Source organism: Pseudopipra pipra, chromosome 3, assembly GCF_036250125.1.
Source record: "Pseudopipra pipra isolate bDixPip1 chromosome 3, bDixPip1.hap1, whole genome shotgun sequence".
In the NCBI taxonomy this organism is placed as follows: Eukaryota; Metazoa; Chordata; class Aves; order Passeriformes; family Pipridae; genus Pseudopipra; species Pseudopipra pipra.
In genome coordinates, this window is record NC_087551.1 from 10,223,954 (window position 1) to 10,239,101 (window position 15,148).

A 15,148-nucleotide genomic window follows, 5' to 3' on the forward strand; every position below is an offset into this window, starting at 1 on the left:
GCTCTATATAAACTCACCAAACCCCTCCAAAGATGCAAGGGCTAGACCAATCCTCTCCCATTAATCTGCAGCAGCTTCTGTGGCTCTCTCATCTCCACTGCATGGAAAGCTGGGTATCAGAGTGTCTGCACAGCAGTTAATTTACAGCCAGCTCCTGCCTCCATGATTCCATGCTCACTGCTGGGAGTTGCACAGGTCTCAGCTTCACGCCTGACCCCTCTCCACACAGCAGAAGCCTTTGCTGGTATTGCTGCCCAGACATTTCTGTGGGTATAGAGGCAAAGATGGTATTTGCAGTGACACCTACTTATGTCTTTGTGCTGTGTGAGAAATGAGTAGTCTCCACTCATCTAGTTTTTGGCTGAAAAGATCTTGACTTTGATTACATTCTGAGACACATTTGGTTTTAGCAGTGCAGAATGGATCCTTGAAAAACCATGAAGAAAAAGTGTTTGGGTTAAGAATGCTCTTGTGAATAAAAAAAATTGAAAGTCCTCAAGTGTTTGTTTAAAGAAAATAATTTTCATTAAAATGCTGGCACGATTTCAAACAATTTGATTTTAATTTTGAAGTGTTGAAAACGCCCTCAGATAACTTCTGTAGCATTCCAGAACCCAAAAGTGATCATAGAAAGCACGTCACTTAGGAAATCAACTGCAGAGCTAAAATTCATTTCCTGTTTTCTAAGAAAACAAAAAAGGGCCCATGGCTCTTCAATCTTTCTGAGAAAGACTTTCTTTTTTTCAACCAGGCAAGCATGGGTTGACTTTTTTCCTCCAAAACAAAACAGTTTGCCCTTTCAGAAAGTTCCCAAGAACCACACAAGTCATACTAATACAAAGATTTTACAGGACCTTGGTACCAAGCACACTGCTTTAAGCACTGCTTGGTTGGACTTGAAAGAGGTCTAAAGTCATTGGATTATTATTATTACAAAGATGCTCAATGATACATATTTTACAGGAGTTGTGCTCAGAGTTTTGTCAAAGCAGCAGTCTGATCATTTCATACCAGCATCTGATCTTCACTTTAGGATTTAGGTGAGACTTATGCACCAGCACTGAGTTTCTGTGTCGTCACTGTCCCCGACTTCCTGGCTTAACTGAATCCTCCAGAGACACTCAAAACCAGAAAGTTTTGTTGGTTTGGGGACAAAATTTGACTTAGTTTTCACAGAAACCCACCTATTGAGCCAAATTCTCTCAAATTCAGGTCTAGGTTTACTGAAGCTTCTCTTCACTGAAGTTGGCTGGAGTATGTACAGCTCTTTCTTCAAAGAAACCAAGTGAAGTTGGGTCTTCAGCTCACCTCAGGGGAGTTCACAGCCCCCAGCCAGGCAGGTCTCAGTAGGTTCTTTTGCTGAGATTTTGCAGCAGCACCACTTGTAACAGGACGTGCCTCCATCCAGAAATGAGATGTTACAGCTTGCTGCAATCACAGCTGTTGCCTCATTTTGGTTTCAAGGAAGCAGATTCCATTAAACATTCTGCTAGGAAAGCTTGTTTACATTTAAAAAGGAGGAAAAAAAATTATTTAAAAAAAAAGACAAATATGCCTCTAAGCAGGCTTTTGAATGCTCTCCTTTGTTAACTAATACAGTTAACAGGCCTGAGTATGACAACGAACTTCCCATCAATAGCCTGACTCAAAGGGAAAACATAAGTACAGACCAGCAGCTCGTGGTACATCCGCTCAGATAACAATGTGAGTGTACCCGACCGCGCGAGCTGCTGGCCCTCTGGTTCACGGAAAGGAAGAAAGTATTCAGAAGGCAAGTATTGAGACTGTTCCCCTCTGATATCCCTTCCCTCGTGATTGCTTGGTGTTAGTTGACCTTTATGTTTCTGGAGCATTGGGATACAATGTGTTTCACCACTTCATCTTTCCTAAAGCTCGTGGTGATCTCGGAGGGAAGCGTATCCCAGCCCCCTGCTATCACTGCCATTAGGAAGGTGATAGCTTCCAAAAAAACTCACAAAATCCCAAATTCTGTTCAGTGCTGGTAGCAGCAACCTGGACATGGCACAGCAGCTCTCCTGTCCTGCACATGGCTGAGCACAGCGTGAGAGTGGCCAGTGAGGACTGGACACAAACTACATCTTGGCAACCCTCACAGAAAGGCAGAACCATTTCCGTCAGTCACCAGTCCCACCATGTCCAGGCCTCCTCCTGCCAAGGACGTGGCCAAGACACCAGACATCCAATATGTGCTCAGGGAGTTACAAACTCCATTATGGATAGGTAAGTTTTTGCAGACTTACAACAATCCCACTTGTGAGTCTGGACTTGGGCACTTTCTAGGTTTGCCTGAGGAACAGCACAGACACCCCATCGTGCCAAACCAGCTTTTTTCTTCTGAGGTTCATCTGACTCATGGCCACAGCTCAATTTCTGCACTATTGCTTCCTATTTGAAGAGAAAAACATGGAGCTTACTTTAGTATAAATCCCAATGAAAATAATTTAGCCTTCTGTTATTGTCAAGGCTGAACAACCTCCAAGAAAGCAAATTTCGATAGAACTTTTCTATCTCAAAGAGCCCTATAAAACTCACAGTAACAACCAATTTTTTTCTTTTATTTTTCTTTTTTTTTTTTTAACTAGCAATTGCATGCCTTGATGCTTACCCTGGGATACCAAAAAGTGGCTTTTATTTTGTGGAAGAGAGTTTTTGACAAATTAGGCCATTTTAGGTATTGATAAAAGGCACATAAAATTCTATATCCACAAAATGCCTATTTAGAAAATGCAGCCAACAATTTTTATTTTTTAATCTCACTATCATTCTCTAGATTTAGTATCTATCCCATTTTTTCAGTTCCCCACAGCAGCTTTCACTGGGTTTACCATAATCTTCACATTATTAACCTACACTCACTTTTCATCAGCATATTTACTTGGAGGCAGCTAAGAAATTACAGATAAGTTAGTTCATTGTCGAATCAGTTGATATAATATATTCATTGTGTTAATCCTGATATATGTGGTCTGGGGAGAGGATAGAGAGGACTGTTTTGTAGTTTTTTGTGGGTTTGGTAGTTTTTCCTCTGCTCTGCCTAGCACATGTGGTAAGGCAACAGCAATAAATCAGAACAAAGGAAATGAAGTACTAGGGCTTTAGGGAACATGTGTTTTAGAAGAAAAACTTGGCTCACCTCTAAAGCAGTATTGCCTTATAACGGATGTTTGAAATTCAGATGTAGAAAAAGACGGACAAAATTATATAAATACAAGTGACTTACGGGTCTGTGCTGCTTTCAAACAGCACTGCAAGCCAGTCCATTTCCCCAGCTCCTCCCGGACCTGGCCAGGCAGACCCCATGCTCCAAACCAGCAGGAGTACAGCAGTGGCATCAGCACAGCTCACCCCTAAGCAATACTGCAACACCTTAGCTGCAGACAAAGGATTAAAGAATTAAAACCAACCCAGGCAACTGACATATTGTTTTCCAGGATCTCTCCAGCCGCTGTTGACAGACCTATTGCAAACCAATGTCAGCTAGGAACATGCTACTGGAGGAGTCATTTTCCATCCCTGTAATCTGTACAACCCTCATCTTATGGCAGCAGTTTCACACAGCAAGTTCCACACACTGCTGAGACTCTGTTCCCAGTCTTGAACAGGCAGGAATTGCTCAACAGAAGTAATAACTACTTTGAAGCAGATTTCCCAAGATACTTAGGAGCCTAGAAATGAAGAGAGGTGGCTGGTGAGGTTTTCCAAGGCCTCAAGGTGGGTCAGGTTCTTCAGACTCAACCCCTGAAATGGGTATTTTCCTCCTCTCTCCCTCCAATCTCCTGAAGAACTTAATGCATTAGATTTGCATGACAAGGTGCTGGGGGGGGGGGGGGGGCAGCAGGGGTGGCTTCTGTGTGAAGCTGCTGGAAGCTTCCCCCCACGTCCAACAGAGCCAATGCCAGCTGGCTCCAAGATGGACCTGCCACTGGCCAAGGCTGAGCCCATCAGGGATGGTAGTAACACCTCTGGAATAACATATTTAAGAAGGAAAGAAAAAAAATTATTGTGCAGAAGTAATTGCAGCCAGAGAAGAGAGGAGTGAGAATATGTGAGAGGAACAACTCTGCAGACACAAAGGTCAGTGGAGAGGGAGGGGGAGGAGGTGCTCCAGGCACTGGAGTTGAGATTCCCCTGCAGCCTGGTGGTGCTGACCATGGTGAGGCAGCTGTGTCCCTACATCCCATGGAGGACCACAGAGGTGCAGAGACCCACCTGCAGCCCATGGAGGAGTCCCACATTGGAGCGGTGGATGCCCAAGAGACAGCTGTGACCCTGTGGGAAGCCCATCCTGGAACAGACTTCTTGCAGGACTTGCAGATCCAAGGAGAGAGAAGCCCACACTGGAGCAGGTTTCATGGTAGGACCCCATGACTCCATGGGGGACCCACACTGCAGCAGCCTGTTCCTGAAGGACTGACCATGTGGAGGGGACCAACACTGGAGCAGTTAGCAAAGAACTGTAGCCCATGGGAAGGACTCATGACGGAGAATTTTGTGGAGGACTATGTCCTGTGGGAGAGACCCCACGCTGGAGCAGTGGAAGGATTCCTCTCCCTGAGGAGGAAGCAGCAGCAGAAACATCATGTGATGAATTGACCATAACCTCTATTCCCCATGTCTCTGTGCTGCTGTGGCAGGGAGGAGGTAGAAAATCAGGAAGGAGGGAGGGTGGGGGGAAGGTGTTTTTTAAGATTTGTTTCACTTCTCATTATCTGATTTTGATTAGTAATAAATTCAAGTAATTTCCCTAAATCAAGTCGGTTTTGCCCACGACAGTAATCAGTGAGAGATCTCTCCGTGTCCTTGTCTCAACTCATGAGCCTTTTCTTGTATTTCCTCACCCCTGTCCAGTTGCAGAGGGGAGTGATAAAGTGGCTTTGGTGGGTACCTGGCATCCAGCCAGGGTCAAACCACCACACTTTTGAAAGGCCACTAATTGCCTCTCTGCATGTTTGGGCACCTAAATACCTCAGCAGAGAATTTTACATTCTGTGTCACTTCCCCTCCCCCTGCAGGCTGCCCATGGGACTTCCAGCCAGGCTGGTGCCCAAGGGTCAGCACTGGACTGACCAGTGCTAAGGGCAGTAAAGCAATCTCAGCTGCTGGCAGAACACAAGAAATCCCAAGAGGATGAAAGGGCTCCTGTTTGTCTGTCCTGTGCCTATTAACTTTTTAGGGTAAATGGTCTCTATTTCACTTAATGCAATAGCTTTGCTGCCAGTCTTCTGCCCATGCACTTTAGGCCAAGTAGTCTAACATTAAATGTCTCCTATATACACTTTGCTTGTGATGTTCATCTGCCTTTCCAAATTTTCCTCTTTATTCACGCTTTATCCATTCCAAGTTTAAGTAAAAACAAAGCCCAGATTCCAAGAACTGAGCAGCGACCAAGGTGGGGGCTGTGAAACGGAATAGAGGAAGGTGCTATAAATGGAATCAGGGAAGCATGGCTTGGGATGATTAATGAGCTTACATCTGTGACAAGCCTGTGCTATAAACAGCAGGTAGAGAAGCAAAGCCAGCACCAGAAAGTGCTCAGGAGCAAAGAAGGTGGAGCTGTGCCTCTCTATCACAAGTGGTCTGGCTGCTCAGTGGATGCTGGTTGAGATAAGCACAGTTCCTCCTCAGTGACTGGGATGCACAACAGGATACATAAGACTGCTAGGGAACAGCATAAACCCTTTTGGAAACCTGCGAGAAGAGAGGGATTAAAAAAAAAATACAATTCCCTTTACTAGCAGCAAAACAGTAAAGTCCTGACTAAAGGTGCAGCAAGAAAGTACCTGTGCTTTTCCTCTCCTTCCCTGGGATTTTTCTCTATCAGTGGATATACTTGGTGCCCACACTGGGGGCAGCCCTAGTGGAAGAGGCATCATGGCACATGAAGGCAGGCAACAGGCTCAGCCCATGGTGAGAGAGTGTTCCTCAGGGCAGGCTGCCCTACTCTTGCAGGGTGGCAAGGGGGGAAAGTCATTCCAGTCACAGCACTTCTCCCCATCTGCCACCTTGGAAAGCCTACCAGGAAACACTGGGACACACAACAAAACAGGAGCCTGCAGACACCTGCACTCTGCAATCAAATCAGCCTCCTACGGCTGTAGCTGCCACCGCCAGCAGTCCTCAAACCAGGCTGGGATTTTACCAGAAGTGGCCATTTACCACCTAGTTTTGGAAGTGTGCACCAAGGAATCTATTCATATCCTGCAGCAACCAGCTCTGGGAGCAGACAGAATGGATACTTGTCTTGTGGGAAGTACCTGGGAAGGGCAAAGCCATGAGGCACCCACCCTGCAAGCTGCAGGCTCCTCTGGGTCACACAGCAAACTGGGTCACACGGCAAACTCCTTCAGTGAGAAACTGCACTGGGGTAGAAAGAAAAGGACTTTGGGAAGATGAATGGACTAATGATAAGGGAAGACACAGTGCAATTTGGAGCAGATGTCCTGCAGTGTTCAATAGGATCCCAGCACTGCCATTCCTAGGGATAAATGTGCAAATGAAGCCTCTGAAACCCTCTTGCTTGTTTAAAAACAGAAAAACCCAAGCAAATAAAAAACTGCAATGGATTTTGGGTTCTTTATTCGTGGTTTTCTGGTTCTTGAACCTGTGGAGTATATTCAGCTCTCATTTTCAATCTTTCCTCCATCATTACAAAACAAAAAAAAATACCCTATGCTTTTTAATAATACATTGTAGTGAAAACTTAAATTTCCTCCTTATTCTCTGTTTCATGATCCATCCCTCTGAGGAAAGCTCAGAGTATTGTCAGTTCATGAGAAAATGGAGAATAGGCAAAATTGGAATTTCAGAGGTGGATAATTATGGATAAACTCAATGCAGATTATTTTTTTTAAATTAAACTAGCCAAGACTGATCTATTGTTAAAACAGGACATCAATTTTAAACAGTGAAAAAAAGCTGTATAAACTAAGCCATTCAGAGTCTTTAAAGAAAACTACTGGGTTACTCAAACACAGCATGCTCTGTGAATAGCTCCAGCCCACTCCAGCTTGATTTTCTCTGTTTTAATGTAGAAAAAGTTTCTACTGCTTGTAGCAATCAGCACCAAGTTATACATCAGCAAGGCCCTCCAAGACAGCAAATGCCCCTGCTTGCTGCTGAAAGGAAAACACGCTCCAGGGAACACTTCCAGGAGACTGCTTCATGACAGAGATGCGTGTGCTTGTCCACAGACTTGGGCACTGGGAAGCCTGCAGCAGGAATGCCCCAGCTGCTGTGCTTGCTCAGGATCGCTGTGTGGTAACCAAACACTCTGAAGTTTGCATCAGGAAACACACACATGAGAAAGCTGGAAAAATTGCACTCCATGTGACACATGCATTTCTCATGTGGCAATGATACCTGTATCCAGAAAACAGCCCCAGCTGTGTCTCCTGCCAAGCACCAGAGCCCTGATGTGAGGGTAGCCAGGGACCACCTCACCCCTGGGGTGCTGTTGGGGGAAATATCCACAGCCCCACCCAGCATGGTCCCAAATACACAAGTATCACAAGTTCTCTTCCTTCTGTCATACTCTGGCCATAGTGCCCAGTCTCCTGCCCCACAGCTGAAGACTGGGGCAAGGTTATCTCCAGAAATTCAGCTAAACTCACTTTCTGCCTGCTCAGCACTTTTTGCAGGCGCGCAGAGCAGATGCAGTGGGGGTCAGGATCTGGCCCCCCACCTGCATAGTTTTAAAGATTATCATTCAGCAGAAGGTATTGTGAGGAAGAAAAAATGCCAAGCCCAGAGCCTTAGTTATTTCCCTGAGCCTGAATGATATCAAACATAATATTTTATTTGGCTGGTTATAGAAAACATGTGGCAAAGCCTTCATTTTTTTGGAAGGTTTGTCCTGCGGCACAAAAAGAAAAGAAAAATAACTGAACTTTTATTCTGCCTGTCTCTGCAGTGCACATCCCTGCACCCACACAGGCTGCTCTCACCTGAATTTTAAGTTCTGGAGACATACAATAACTCTACTTACTCTGCAGAAATATCAACAAGGTCACAATTAAAGACTAACATCAAGATTTACAGAGTGGGTGCAAATAGGAAAGTGTCCCCACGAAAAGTTTATACTCCAAGCAAAATGGGAAGGTTCAAGATGATCAATTATTAAAACGGACATGAAAAGTAGAGAGTTCAGCATCCTGATGTGTTCAGCAGCAGCAAGAAAAATTGTTCAGTGCTCAAGCGTAGAGCAAGTAGAGCACTTACCTGAGGACAAGGCTGAGAGAGTAGAGTACAGGACAATTTTGGGGGAAAAAAAATTGTATTCAAAGTTCCAGCTCCAATTCTGACCTAAAATCAGGTCCCAAATATGGCCTTTCCCCTGTAAAAAAACAAAACAAAAAACTAAATAAATCCAACACAAAAGGATCAATTTCTCATTTAGCTGCTAGAAAGCGTTCATCTGTCAGTGAATTCCATCAGCACTTGCAGGGGAGTCAAGAGATTAGAGACATTATAATGCACAGAAGGAGCACAGCAAGAGAGTTGTTTGCTGTCTTCCCCATCCTGTTGGCTGTTCCTGATGTACCCAACCCTCTCCTAAACCTTTCTTAAGGATGTTGTACAAAGTGAAGGGTCCTCTTCCAAGCAGAGCTAGGAGGCCTTTAAGCTGCCAGCCAGCTGGGTTAGTGCTAGGCTGCTGTAGCCACAGGAGGAGAGGCTCAGGCTCCCACCCTTCGCCCCAGGAAGGCTGATGCTGTGCCAGAGCAGACAAAGGGTGCACACACATCTTCTCTGTACTGGATCAGCTCCAGGGATGGTTATTTCCAGCTGTAGGGCTGTATCAAGCACAGTAGGAAATAACCTTTCCAACCTTTCCATCTGTTCCTGTAGACCAATTAATAAAGATATTTCTAAACATGTGAAAGGAGGTAGAGGGTTATGATGGTTGGGACAGCGATAGCTATTGCCCTACTTCCTTCATCAGGGGTAAATCCCTTAGCTATTCCCTAACACCTCTCCTCAACTGAAGCACCCCAGGACCTATAACTCACCTCCTCCTTTTCCCCTACTGACTGACCAGCTGCCCCAAGCCCCCTTTGCCCATCAGTAAGGGGCAAGCCCTCTGTTTGAGACACCTGTGCTCTGCAGTAAGCACAGCACATTTTTAGTGGGTTTGCTAATCAGGCCACCAGTAATGCCCCCTGAGCTGGGTGCCCGTGACTCAGCTGCAGGCCCGCTGCCACTCAGCAGCTGGCACTTGGCACAGCGGCTGTGAGTGACTCAGGCTAGCAGGAGCCTTTGGAGATGCCTTCCCCTGATTTATATCTGCAAGGGATCCTTTGTGTTCAGACCCTATTGTTGGTGTGCCAGCCTCACTGGAAAAATCTGGAGTTAATAAACTCCACTTTCCGATCACAGCAGCTCTTTCCAGGGCGCAGCTTTGCAGAGCTGGCAATGGTTGATCCTGCACCATCAGCCAGCACAGCAGCTGATGCCTTTTACCTTGGAAAACCCTGGTGATTGCACACATGAACAGCTCCAGGGAAAGCCCAGGTTCAGAGTGCCTGGTAGTCTGCCTCCCTCTTGCTCCACCTCCTTATCCCTTTCAGTGTGGAATTTGGAGCCCATGGTCCTGCAGCCCTACCCCTAACTGTGAGAAGCCTCTTGGCACCAGCTCCCCCTGAGAAAAGAGGAAATTTAAAAAAAAAAAAAAAAAAAGACAAAAGATGGATGTGACCCGATGTCACAAACCCTTGAATCCCGGAGAATCTGAAAAATGTTACCTCAGCTCTAGTAGCAGAAACGTTACTGTCCTGGGCAGCATCTTCCCACAGGGAAGCAGGTCGTGCTGGGAGAGCTGGTCATCCATGCCAACTCTGGCCGCTGTGAGGAACGTGGCATCTTGTTTTGTACCTGCAAGGTGGAGCAATTCTTTTCCTTGCATTTCCTGAAAGAAAGCAAAAGGGAAGGTGGGTTTTGACCTCCAGACACATTTTGTAAAGCCCCACTGGTGACATGGTGCTGTCTTTCATGCAGTGCTTGCTCCTACGGCCACTGGAGCAGCTGGGACTTTTCTTGCAACATTCCTGGGCTCACAGCAGCACTGTCCTGCTTTGCTCTAGAGCGAGGTGCATTGGAAGCTGCTCAAGGAAGGGCTGTTATTTTGCATAGCAGTGAGTTCATTTATGGAGCTGTGTAAATAAAACGACCATCTCTGCCACCTGGGCTACACTCTGCTGAACAGCTGCTGAACCTCTCTCCAGAACAGTGACATTTTACAGTGGGTGAAGTGACTCACTGTGGCACTGCAGCCTTTCTGGCACAGCAAATTTGTGGCTCGTTTGTGGATTATCAGCCAAAAAGGGTGGAAGCACTTTGCACTTTTCAGCATCCTCATGGGACAGGTACGCCTCGGAGCTGGCTACATTCCAACAGAGTGATTCACTTAGTTTAAGCCATATTTTTGGCTTGTATAAGCTGGATCAACATCAATGGAGGTACACCAGTTTACATCAGCCTGAGAACGCGGCTCCGTATTTTCATGGAAAGAAGCTCAGTTCTGGAAGGTTTTGAGCAGGTTCTTGGTGCTGCAGGCTGGATGCCCCTGCAGACAACGAGCGGAAGCAGTGGGATGTGGGGAAATTGGTTTGCTTTGTGTTACTCTGGGGAAGAAATGAGGCAGTACTAGTCACAGTGAATGACAACAGGAGAACAGAAGGAAACATCCAGCAAACAAAATAAAACACTTCAGGACTAAAACTGGGACCTGGGGCTAGAGAAGAGCTGCAACAGGCCCTAGAGAGCCCCTGATGCAGGCAGGCAGGACAGCCGGATCAGACTGTGATACTCATTGCCTCCACTGGACAGACACACGATGCCAACAGCTTTTCAAACCAAGAACTGACAGGATTGAAGCACTTCCATTCAGACACTCAGAGGAAAATGGGCAAACACAGGATGGCCATATGTGACTATAGCTAACACTTCAATGCTGGTCCTGTGCAGTGCTGAACACTTGAGGTGAAGGGATGTGTGCAGCCCCCATCCTGTTCATGCCATACTAAAAGGCTAAGGAGGGCTTACAGCCATCCTCTTTCTCCAGCCCTTTGTGGAGATTTGCTTCTGAGCAAATCCCTCTTCCAAAAACTGACCAACAGCTCAGATACAATGTACACATGTTAAGAAGCTTGGAAACTGGTGTAAGAATTAGGCAGAGCCACAGAGCAATGTGATGTGTTAAATATTGTGGTTGTTTACTGAAAAATTCACACAGAGATAGCAGCACTCTTTGCAAAACAAGGTTGAGCATAAGTAACCCCATCTTTTATAAGGAAAATGCAAGCCACAGAGATTAAAGGCTGCTGCTGTTACAATAAAACCAAAATCTGCAAATACCACAGGCACCTTAAGCAAGATTTTGGCAGAATTTGGGCACCTTGGTTGAAAACTGCAATCTGGGAGCTCCATATTCCCATTCTGCTGCTGCCTAGCCCTGGAGGTGCCTGAACTTGCCCACAGTCTCCCTAGGCAGCTGTTAACCAGAAACCATCCTGGGAGCTGCAGTGGGAGCACAGTGGGACACAGCCTGCGGGTGAAAGACGATGATGAGCACCACAGCCCCCAGGCAGATGATGAGCACCACAGCCCCCCAGGCAATGCCTCCTGCTGCAGCAGCACTGGAATGAGCTCTCCCTGGGAACAGCCACGTGGTGCCCCATGCAGCTCCCATCCTCTCTGCTACCCACCCTGTGGGGCATGAGGAGCTCCCCAACAGCCCCCCCCGCTCCCCAGCCATGAGTATACACAGCAAGAACTGCATTTCCCTCCTTCACAGATGCTTTGCAGTGTCATGGTGTTCTGGAACTCTGGCCATTGCCCAGCCTCCTCCATACACTGCAAAGACACCAGGACAACACAGGCTGGGGTTGGTTCTCTCTTTTATCACTTTTCCAGCATAACCAAGGCTTGAGGCAGAGCTTTGTTTCAGAAATTGCACGCCCATTTCTCCTCTTGACCTGTGAACAGGGTGGTTTCAAACAACACATAGTAAGTGCCTGTGGTAAGTAACTGCTGAAGCCCAGCTCCCCCCAGGCTGTCAGCCTCTGCAGTTTTCCCAAACACAATCAACAACCTGGCCTACGGCTTATTTACCCACTTCCAAAATCTTAATCTGACAACTAATGATGCATTAATCACTGTCAGACCATGATCTTTGTTTCTGCTTCTCTGCAGGCATCTGTCAGAATCACAAAAGATTAATTATTGCACTAGCCTGGGTAAAGAAACTCAGCCCCTCTGCAGAAATACTCCTCAGATGCTTTGTGACCCTTTCAGCAACTACTCACCTGTTCTTCCACTCTTTCACTCAACACTCATATTTCTAGTTCTGGGTATCTGGTCTCTCTTGCCCAAGGACCAGTCATTTTTCAGCCTCACAAGAAGCACTGAAAGAGAGGATCACCCTCCCTGCAGCACTGTCCCATTTTGGGCACCATGGTTTCCAGCTCATTTAACCACATCGAGAAGGTGCCTACTCTCTCCTTCTGATACACTTTTTATATGGTTCACTTCTAACCTTCCATCCACACAGCACTCTAGGTCATGCAGTATTCAGAAGTATGAAACATCCTGTTCAAAATTAAGCGACCCTGCCTCCAAAGCCTGTGGGATGATGACACAGGAGCAATCTTTGGGAGGCATCCAAGTTCCACAGCAGCAGATGAACCAGCTGCATCGCTTCTTCGAAAGAGCCCCGACAGACTGAAATATGCTCTTCCTTTACATCTCAAGGGCCTGGCCCCAGCTGTCCACAGGAACTGACACTGCCAGGAGATGGAGGGACATCAAGGGTTCATCTGCACATGGAAGCTGTAAGGGTTTATGAACACGGGTGCAGCATGAAGTGCCTCTGGAGCCAGTACAGTTTGAACCACAGTAAAGAGTCACAGCTGTTTCCAAAGGCAAAAGGAAATAAGCTATATCTATTTAAAATAAATTTTAAAAATGATAGCTTTTCCTCAAATGCAAACTACTTCCATAAACAGGGGTGTTGGACCTGCATGTCCTGAGCGTTCTCTGCAGTAGCAGCCAGGAAAGTCCATTCGACCACCCTCCACTGCTGAGCACTGCCTAAGGAAGTCTCTTTTCCCCTCCCTTGAGCCTTTCTGTGTATGATTCAGCAGCTTTCTACAAAAAGCAATTTGGAAGATGGATGAGTTCACTAAGCCAGAGCGGAGAAACACAAGAGAGCATCTCTCTGGGCGCATGGGAGACATTTCAGCAGGTGCTTGGATCACACAGTGCTCTCTCCGTTTCTTAAACACATCCCAGGTGCCAGAGTTGCTTCAGTTCTTGTTTTCCTCTCTCTAGTAAAGGCCTGAGAAGCAGGAATAGACAAAACCAAGCAGTAAACAAAATCAAGTACTTGTTTATGCCTCAGTAGCTTCATTCTAATAATCTAGGAGTGTGTAGGCTTTGCAGAAGGAAAATGCTTGGCACAACCAACATGTCATCATGCTGCCACTGATAGAACAGATGGTGAAAGTGTAACCTGACATAAGAGTACCTTTTTCTGTTGGGTACTTTTTTTGTCTCCTTCCCAGAGACAAATCTAAAGCAGGAAGATTTCTGTCTCCTAAAACTGAAATTCTCTGAGTGTTACACTGCTGAAGATTTAAATGTTTAGTTTATACTTGAAAATTTCCTCCTGTAAAGAAACTCCAGAAGTTCCTATAATCCCAGCATTGCGGTGGAACCCTGTCCACTGGCCTTCAAACATGGCTCCAGCCAGAGTTTCCTGGCCTGCTGTGCTGCTCACGAACCTCCGAGAACACAGCTGAGTCTTCTTAGAGCTTCACTTCTCATATATTTATGAATTTTAATGGATTCGAGTGGTTCCAGCTGCCAGCTAACACTGCAGAAAGGACAGAGCCAGACCAACCCACACTTCTCCCTCCCCACTGGCAAGTCTATTTGTGGCCCTGCACAGTGCCAGAAATAAACTGCTTTCCTCGGAGAGACCCACTGGCAAGCACTGGGCTCTCTACAGAGGGCACAGCAGCCTCAAAGATACTCCTTTGAACTCTGATTTCAAAGTGCTCACCAAGGGGGTTTAGAAGGCCAGAAGTGCTCCTGGAGTTGTGGTAAGGTGGGAAGAGAAGGGAGGTAAAAATAAGATTTGTCTCCCCTCCACATCCTTGGAAAGAAGTCCTTTGGGGTGTGCCTGCTCCCTTTCATCTCATTTCTTCTAGCTGGAAGATCCCAGCCTCCCAACTGCAGTGCTGAGTATATTTTAAATGATTCATTAATGTTTGCATACAAATGCCAGATGCTTTCTTTTTTAAATAAATAAACAAACATAAACCTCAAACACCCTCTGAGAGATGGAACATTTTTCCTACAGTGAAGGCCACAGTGGTTGCTTGTGCAGGACAGTGGAAGAAGGCTTCCCACACCCCCAAAATTCTACCCTATAAATATTTCTCCTCCCTTCCTCAACCCTTCCCCTGCCACACAGGTCATCCTGACTCTGGGGAGGGGTGGAAGCGCTGAGAAATGTCAGAGCTGCTTATTTCCCCCTACAGCACTTAGGGGGAGGGGACTTTGGAGGATGAGAGCTGCACATAACTGTTGGGCTCAATGGGAAATTAAGCCCTGTGATTTCCCAGTTCTGGCAGTCTTCAACCTTGCTACACAGTTCCCATCTTCTCTACACCATGAAAATGGCATTGTTACACAAGGGATACCTGAGATAAACAGCGGCTGTGCAGAAACGGGCAATGACAGAGTTTGGAGTAAAAGAGCTCAGATTCAAAATTGCAGGGAAGGTGATAGCAGTGAGAATTGGTCTCTCCCTGTTTGCTCCATAAGCTTTACTCCCATGTGTCAGCTGTCAGGCGAAGGAAATGCCTCCTGCTCTATGTACATACAGCACCTTTCTTCTGGGGACCTGTTCACACACACTGAACTGAATCCACATCAGCAACTGCCATAAAATTTTAAGTAAAAACAGGGAAGTGTATATTCCTTTTATGTCGTGTGCAAAGGCTACTGAAAGCAAGAGGGATTCAGGTGAGCGCTCCATGAGATGTGACTGGAATACATTTCTTCTGAAGTGCTCTAATCGCAGCAGTAATGTATTCCCTCTTTTTCCCCTAAGACTGGGAAATCACAT

General features: G+C 46.2%; 1 long non-coding RNA gene across 4 annotated transcripts in view; it reads right to left on the reverse strand.

Annotated features, from left to right (window-relative positions):
• Positions 1-15,148, reverse strand: part of LOC135410850 (uncharacterized) — a 55,284-nt gene that overhangs the window by 14,334 nt on the left and 25,802 nt on the right. For 2 of the 4 annotated variants that reach the window (XR_010428912.1, XR_010428911.1), the window contains 4 exons: positions 9,759-9,922; positions 8,239-8,353; positions 3,242-3,392; positions 1,185-1,498 (listed from right to left, as the gene is read on the reverse strand). This is a non-coding gene — a long non-coding RNA (uncharacterized LOC135410850). The remainder of the gene's footprint in view (positions 1-1,184; positions 1,499-3,241; positions 3,393-8,238; positions 8,354-9,758; positions 9,923-15,148) is intronic. The other 2 variants (XR_010428910.1, XR_010428913.1) reach the window with 2 other exon arrangements.